The 7655-nt window shown below is 34.6% G+C and overlaps 1 long non-coding RNA gene across 1 annotated transcript; it reads right to left on the bottom strand.

Moving 5' to 3' along the window:
* Positions 1–3023: 3023 nt before the first annotated feature.
* LOC149772748 (uncharacterized) lies at positions 3024–5750 on the bottom strand. The gene is made up of 2 exons (XR_016417603.1): positions 5595–5750; positions 3024–3847 (listed from the first exon to the last, which is right to left on the bottom strand). It is a non-coding gene; the product is annotated as an uncharacterized LOC149772748 (long non-coding RNA).
* Between the last annotated feature and the right edge of the window lie 1905 nt (positions 5751–7655).

Genomic DNA, 7655 nt, shown 5'->3' with positions numbered 1-7655 from the left:
ACGACCTAATGGAGATATTTATCGTGCAGAAGATATTCATGACGAAATGAAAAATCTTGCTTTGAAATATACAGATGATGTTGAACGATTACTTGGTAATTGTTTTACTGTTCCATCAGTTACTGTTCACTTTGCTCAGGAGAAAATTTCATGGAAACTGACAAGTTAGGAATTTCTTGAAGATATACAACGCAGTTGTGTCGAATATCACACGGCGGGTTGTGGAATACTTAATACGATTATGGGGATGTTATCTCCGTTGATATGGTTGCGTGTTATCTTGGAACCTTTCTTGGAATGGGAGAGCGTTCTGACAGCCAACACACGAACTGACAAAAGTTGCAATAATATATTTACCAAATTTCGTTTTAACTGGATTTGCATGTAATGAATCATTGGAATTTGCATTGTGTCTTCATCCGATTGTCTTTGTTTGGTTTGGTCGTCATTTTGGCGAACGCGGTAGGGCTCCAATGATGTTATTGCGATATATGCTTGATGCGGAAATTTTAACATCGTTAACCGTTAAGTGATGTAATAATATCGTATCTTCCATATAAACACGTTTGGTTGCCCGTCGTTGAGAGATCTGTTCTCGACAAGATCTTTGAGCGCAATCCCGATGCTGTAGAATATGAAACTAAACTTGCAAAAGATCTTGGCAGACAAATAGTTGGTAAATTTACCCAAGGAGGTTCATGTGGTCATAAACGACACTGCACAAGATTAAACGACAACGATGCTGCACTTGATTTCATAACTGTTGATACAACAGAGAACGACATATTTATAAGTCGGAATAATGCTTACTTATCGGATGGAACTAAACCTGGAACAATTGTTAGCTATATTGATAGCGATTCACCACAGTTTACTCATTTAACATCGTCTTTGATGCTTGCGGGCATTTCTATAAATTTATTATCGATGATAAACAGACATCCTCATACCTCGATTAGAATTGACACAGATTCATTTTATATGGATAAAAAAAAAACATGCGGATTGGTACCGATGCAACATGGGGCGAATGGAGAATAAAAAGAGAAAAAATACTGAGTTATTCTGGATTCGCCGACGTTGAATCAAAGGATATATATTATAAAAATAGTCGAATGTCACAACCATCATCAGCACCATCGGTATATGATCCTGTGGCCAGACATAAAACCGTTTATCTTAACGGGTGCGTTGGTTCTGGTAAGACAACACGTGCAATTGAATTATTCCTGAACCATGGTTCAGGGAATCTTGACACGGCTGTTTTGACGCCGACACATAGACCCGCCAGAGAAATAAAAGAGCGAGGACTTAAATCTCATACTTATCACAGCTTCTTTAGATAGAAAGCAGATACGTGGACTCGGGAACGAATGGGTAAAAAATATATTCCTTAGATAATTATTTGGCATGAAATATGCATGGTATCTCGAGATGTATTAAAAATGTTTCTTGACTGGTTACTGACTCGAAATACTGCTGTTATCACGTGTGGCGATCATGGTCAACCACCACCTTTTGTTGGATCATCTCCGCATGAATGGCTGAAAACATTCTTAGATTATTATGAGGAGATAATTGATGATCACCAAGGGCTTGATTCAACGCTGAAAAAGTTCAAGAATTTAATCAGACTACAACCAGATAAAATTAATTATAAAAAATGCGTGAAGTAATTCCAGAAACTCCTATGAATGTTATTCATAAATATTTATATCTACTATATTTACCGTATATGTTGAGACACCATAAATTAATTCTGAATGTACCTTTTTGTGCACTGTATGTTCTGGAACACATAGTTTCTTTTCCAGTCTTAAGTTGTGGGCACATTTTAAATCATTTGAAAATTACATGTCGGAAAATGCACTCTAACTTAAATTTTTTAAAAAAAAATATAAAACTGTGTACTTTTGTTTAATCCATTGCAGCATCATCTCATCAACCCAACCCTTCTCCTGCACATATATGATGCATTCTTTCGGTGCATGAATATCTTTTTAGTTTTGTCATACAGTGAAAATGTATTGTTGGACGCAACACATCTCCTTAAGCGGAAACTGCATGGACTAAAGTCATTTTATTTATGATCTGCACCAGTCATGCTAATTCTCATACTTTCAACCACCATCTTATTGACAGTCCATCCAGGAATGAGATCAAAGCACACTGGAATTTCATCCGTGTTAATTATCATATTGTCTGCAAATTCTCTTCTGGCCTTCATGAATTCATCAAATGATTTTATTTTCTCCAAATCATCTAGGTGACCCTGGATCATCGATGTCCATGAATGAAGTACTAAAAAAATTGTTTCATTATTTAAATTTATTTCCAAAATTCCTGTGAATACTGGTCAAAAGGAAGCAAAGTAGTTTTCCTATGTGGGCCGACTTTGTGTGCATGTGTGTGTGTGTGTATATATATATATATATATATATATATATATATATATATATATATATATATATATATAAAATCAGCACACTTAAAAGAATCCGAAGTCAGCTTGCTTTGAAAAAAATAACCTTTTTATTGATATCCTTTAAAATATAATCGGCTTAAAAGTATCCAAAGTCAGCTTCCAAGGTCAGCTTGCTTTGCAATAAAAAAAATAACCTTTGTCTTCAATATCCTGCTGGCAAAATACAAATAATGATTTTTATTTGCAAGATACTGTCATATAATTGAACTGGATATAATACTATCTTGGTTATTTTGCACATAACACTGCGTCATGTGTGAATGGTACATACCTTCAAGCAATCATTTCACTTTTTCACTCTCGTTTGTGATTTTGTTGGGTCCAGTTTTCAATCAGATAAGACATTCAAACCTCTGAGTACAACCAAACACGATTTGTTTCTCTATGTTCATGTCAGTAAACATTGTGTCTTGTGTTATCTGATGTACATGTTACGTGCTACAGTATAGATGTCTATGCTGCATATATGGAGTTTGTGGATACATTTTCTTTAATGCTCATGATGGAAAAAAGAGGAATAAGTGATAACAATACAATGTTAATTTCTTTCATTTTATTATCAAATAAGCTTTCTGTTTATTAATTTTAATGCAAAATGGGGGTACAAATTAAACACAAATTTATTTCATTTTTTAAGTCTTGGAACATATGACCTAGGTGTCAAAAAAGTTTCACCGTTCTAGTACAGGAAAAAATAATTATTTTATTGTGTCCAATATATACAGTTATTATTAAAAGGAAAGTAGCACTAATTTATAGTAATATTGATAGACAATGAAGTCTCTGCAATAACAATAATGTATATGTTCAAAATAGATCATCCATTTATTAGAACCACCACAATTTTCTCTCTAAAATGTTGCCAAATGTAGTAGATTGTTCATATGTTAGTTTAATTTTTTGATTATATAATACAGAGACAAAAAGTATCTCATAAATATATACCTGTAATGAAGCAACATTGAACACTGATAAACTGAACTAATTTTCTTCAGCAGTTTACTATAAAAATTGATGTTATAAAAGTATACTAAAATCAAAGTGCTGTCCACAATGCTCCTTACATTGCTATCGAGACAAATGATGCCTCTAACTTGCATGATATAAATTCAGACCAAAACTTGCTTTAACTGCATTCAAATACATGAAATTGGAGTGTTATCCATACAACTGAACCTAAACGATTGCAGTCAAAGTGCAGTATCCAGTGTGTTCAATAAACAAAAATCTTAACATCCAAATCAACATTCGTCATTCTGATTAACTTACCCAAAGAATTTAATGTAATCTGGTAATGCAGCATTTCCCTTTACCTTTGATGATGTAATCCTTCTGGAATTACCCACTGCCTTTATTGAATCACTGAACAAACGAAAGAAAAATAAACATTTTGCATTAGATGTCTGAACACCTTGCATACCATTGGTGGAAACAAAAAGGAATCAAAACATACCCATCTTACATAATTTATTTCACCAACATAAAGCAGAGGTCACATTTAATTGCAAAAAGAGGTACCAAGTATATTTGTAACCATCAGAAAATCTAGGCGATTAATATTTACATCTGAGTTAACATTAAGTCAGTACTCAGAATTTAGTCCCTACCTTTCTTAACACATATTCCACCCTCCTGCTGGCTCAACAGTGTAATCATATTGTTTGTTTACTGACTGGTGTGTGTGTGTGACTTGGATTTTTAACGTAGCTTTAACAATTTTTCAGTCATATCACTACGATGTCTGCAGTGTGGCAGTTTAAAGTGATGTCTAGCACTGGGGCATCGTGCCGCAGATATGTAGCATGATATTCCACCCAGTCACATTATCCTGACACCAGGCCGACCAGTCCTAATACTGACCTCTTAATGCTGAGCGCCAAGCGAGGCAGCTGTTAGTACCATTTTTGCAAGTCTTTGGTATGACTCGGCCGAGGATTGAACCCGCGACCTCCCACATCCGAGGCGGACAATCTAACCACTAGGCCACCGGAGCAGTTTGTATATTGACTGGAAGGTATTTTAGTTACTCTTTGTAACCGTGTCGCTTTGGTACAGTTGTAAGTTAGAAGCTGTGCACAGTCAGTGATAAAGCATCTTTTTGAATCAAAACTGTGTTGCTACATGAAGTTTTATCACAATACTTTGTGCTTTGATTTCATCTGGGACTTATTACAATATTGTCTTCTTTCTATGCTTTTTGGACATAGGTCGAAAGAGTTCTTTGTCTCTGGTAGAATTAACACATGATATATTTTTGTGACTGGCAATTGTAAGATTCTTTGCTAGACGGTAATCTTTTGGGATACATCATACTAAGTTGTTTTTCAGTTTGGCCAGTGCCTGTGAACTCTCTCTCTCTCTCTCTCTCTCTCTCTCTCTCTCTGTACTTATTACCTACAATGTAAAATTGGTTTCACTCCGAACTTTAGGTAAAGGTTTGCTCTACTTGTGATACAGAGACTATCAATATACTAGAACAGCAGTAGTTAAAAGCAACAGTGGTTAATAAACATTCAAACTCATCTGCATACCCAGCATGTAAAGCTGATTATTAAATGATACTAAATCATCACTACGAATACCCACCCAAATAAAGATTAAAATTAATACTGCACATAATAATAAAATACGTGTGCAATAACTTATATTTACATGCGAACAATTCAAAGTGAAATATCTAAGACATAATGGAATTAATGTATTTAATCCGGAAATGCAGCATGTGATGCCTTTAGTGTTTGTAGGAAAAATTAATAATTGTTGCTCATAGAAGGTTAAACCATTTAGTGTATTTTAGTAATCAAAAAAATATTGCAAATTTTTCATGTTAATGTTAAAAATAATACATAATTCAAAATACCGATCCATAGCTTAAGGAAAGGAAAATGTACCATTTTTTATGACAAATTAAAATGTTCCCACTCTATTACAAAATAAATAATATTTCCTTTATACACATTAATGTATAGCATATATGTTATGAGATGTGGCAGACAACTTTAGATAGCTTTTTCAGTCTCATGCAGAATATGGGATAGTCAGTCACACCCATACTTCTAGTATGGATGCTGATATGAGTCATCTATGATATATCAAATGGAAAATATACCTTTGCAGCATCATATTTCTCTTCTTGTCCTTAGCCGCTGACTCATCTACACACCTTTATCAGAGGAATGGTCATGTGAACATCTTTTCGACCATCAGGTGACAAGGCCCATTAGTAAAAGTCCATATAATTACCAAAATCAGCCGAAATCTATGCTAATCTGCAAACAAAGTTAACAAAAAGAAGAGAAAATAGTTATAATGTAGAATGATATTTCAAGCACAAATGAACTATAATGACATTATGGTCAGCTGTTAAAACATTTAATTGATCCAATAACTTTACCCAAGAACAGTTATGCTGGCAATAATAATATTCTGATAATGATGTTAGGGGTTGTCCATAAAGCACACATGCAAACAATGGGTTATTTTTTTAACCCCCTTTCCCATTACTCATTGCAAAGCATACATTTTGTATCCCACCCTTGTGTATGTACATTGTTGAGTCACCACCCCCGTTCCAAGAATAGCTGGGACAACTGAATTTTAAAAGATGAAGTTATTAGTACAGTCATTAAAAATAAGTAGAGGTTTAAATTAATACCATGTAAAACAAACTTTGAAAAAGAAAGTAGGAAAGTATTAACATCAACTATAATAGTGATATATAGGTTGAATTTTACAGAAATCATAACCAATGTTTTTTCTAAGGCAAATGTAAATATTTATCTCCAATAATAGTTTTAAACAAGTGACAGCAGCTAATATTTAGTAGACCTTAACTTTAATAGTCAAATATCAGCCAGTGACTAAAATTTTGATATCGACTGTGGAAAATTGGAATATTATCAGCCTTATCATCATTTGGAATAAATGGACCTCAAATTTTATCATCAGCTTCGATATCATCAAAATCATGAACCATAACAGTTATTTCCTCAGGTGACAATTTTTGTAAGGTGTGTGCGATCATGTGACATTTCATGTTGGCTTAGTATGAGTAATAAATTTAAGACACGCTTCTGAATCTCACTCATAAAAGTAAAGGACAATAGGTTCAAAAAGGCAATCCATGTGTCTATACAAATACAATATTGTCCCAGTCTGGCAAGGTATGGCTTCACAAATTCGCATGAGGCACCAGGGTCTGGAATGCATAATCTGTCGGAATCATGAGATAAAATAACTGGTCATGTCAGAAAATGAAGAGGAAAATATGTCTTCTGCAAAGTGCACCATGTGCAATAAAACCACAACATATCACACTTCATAATTCTAAGCAGATATTGGCTCTGCCTAACATGGCATACCAGCCACTTTGCATCTAACTCATCTGCTAGTTATGTTTCTGACTTGACTACTCACAGTTATCAAGGAATGTTGAACCCTACCGCTGCAGAACATACTTAGCAGTTACCCTGCCACATACACAGGCTAATGCTTTTTGAATTTTTTTCAACACCTCCCACCTCCACTCAATGAATACATACTTTATGCACGACCTATTAGTGTCACAGAAAAAATAAAGCAACAGAATGAACTAATCATGTCGTTATCACAAGATTTACCAGTTCATACATTATTATATAATATACAGGTGACCGCTCTGGTGGCCTAGTGGTTAGAGCGTCCGCCTCGAATGTGGAAGGTCGTGGATTCAAACCCCGACTGAGTCATACCAAAGAATTCAAAAAATGGTACTAACAGCTGCCTCGCTTGGCGCTCAGTAGCAAGAGGTTAGTGTTAGGACTGGTCGGCCTGGTGTCAGGATAATGTGACTGGGTGGAAGATGATGCTGCATGTCTGGGGAATGATAAACCAGTGCTAGACATCACTATAAACTGCCACTGCAGACATCATATTGATATGACTTAAAAAATGTTACAGCTATGTTAAAAATCTAAAATACATTCTATAATATACAGGCAAATGTACATTTATATAGACATGTTATTCGTAAAACTCAAACAGTACTGATTGTTACTGTCATCAGATATGGATGTGCACTGACAAAGTTATCATTCAACTTAATGCATCCGCTGAACAGACTTCTGATGTTAATGATCAGCTGACTGTAAAATATCAATATGATTACCATCAAGGTTGTAAAATGTTTGTT

Source organism: Sinohyriopsis cumingii, unplaced genomic scaffold (assembly GCF_028554795.1).
Source record: "Sinohyriopsis cumingii isolate HCF-2022 unplaced genomic scaffold, ASM2855479v2 utg001176l, whole genome shotgun sequence".
Lineage (NCBI taxonomy): Eukaryota > Metazoa > Mollusca > Bivalvia > Unionida > Unionidae > Sinohyriopsis > Sinohyriopsis cumingii.
The sequence above is the reverse complement of the archived record's forward strand: the minus strand, read 5'-3'. Positions and strand labels throughout refer to the sequence as shown.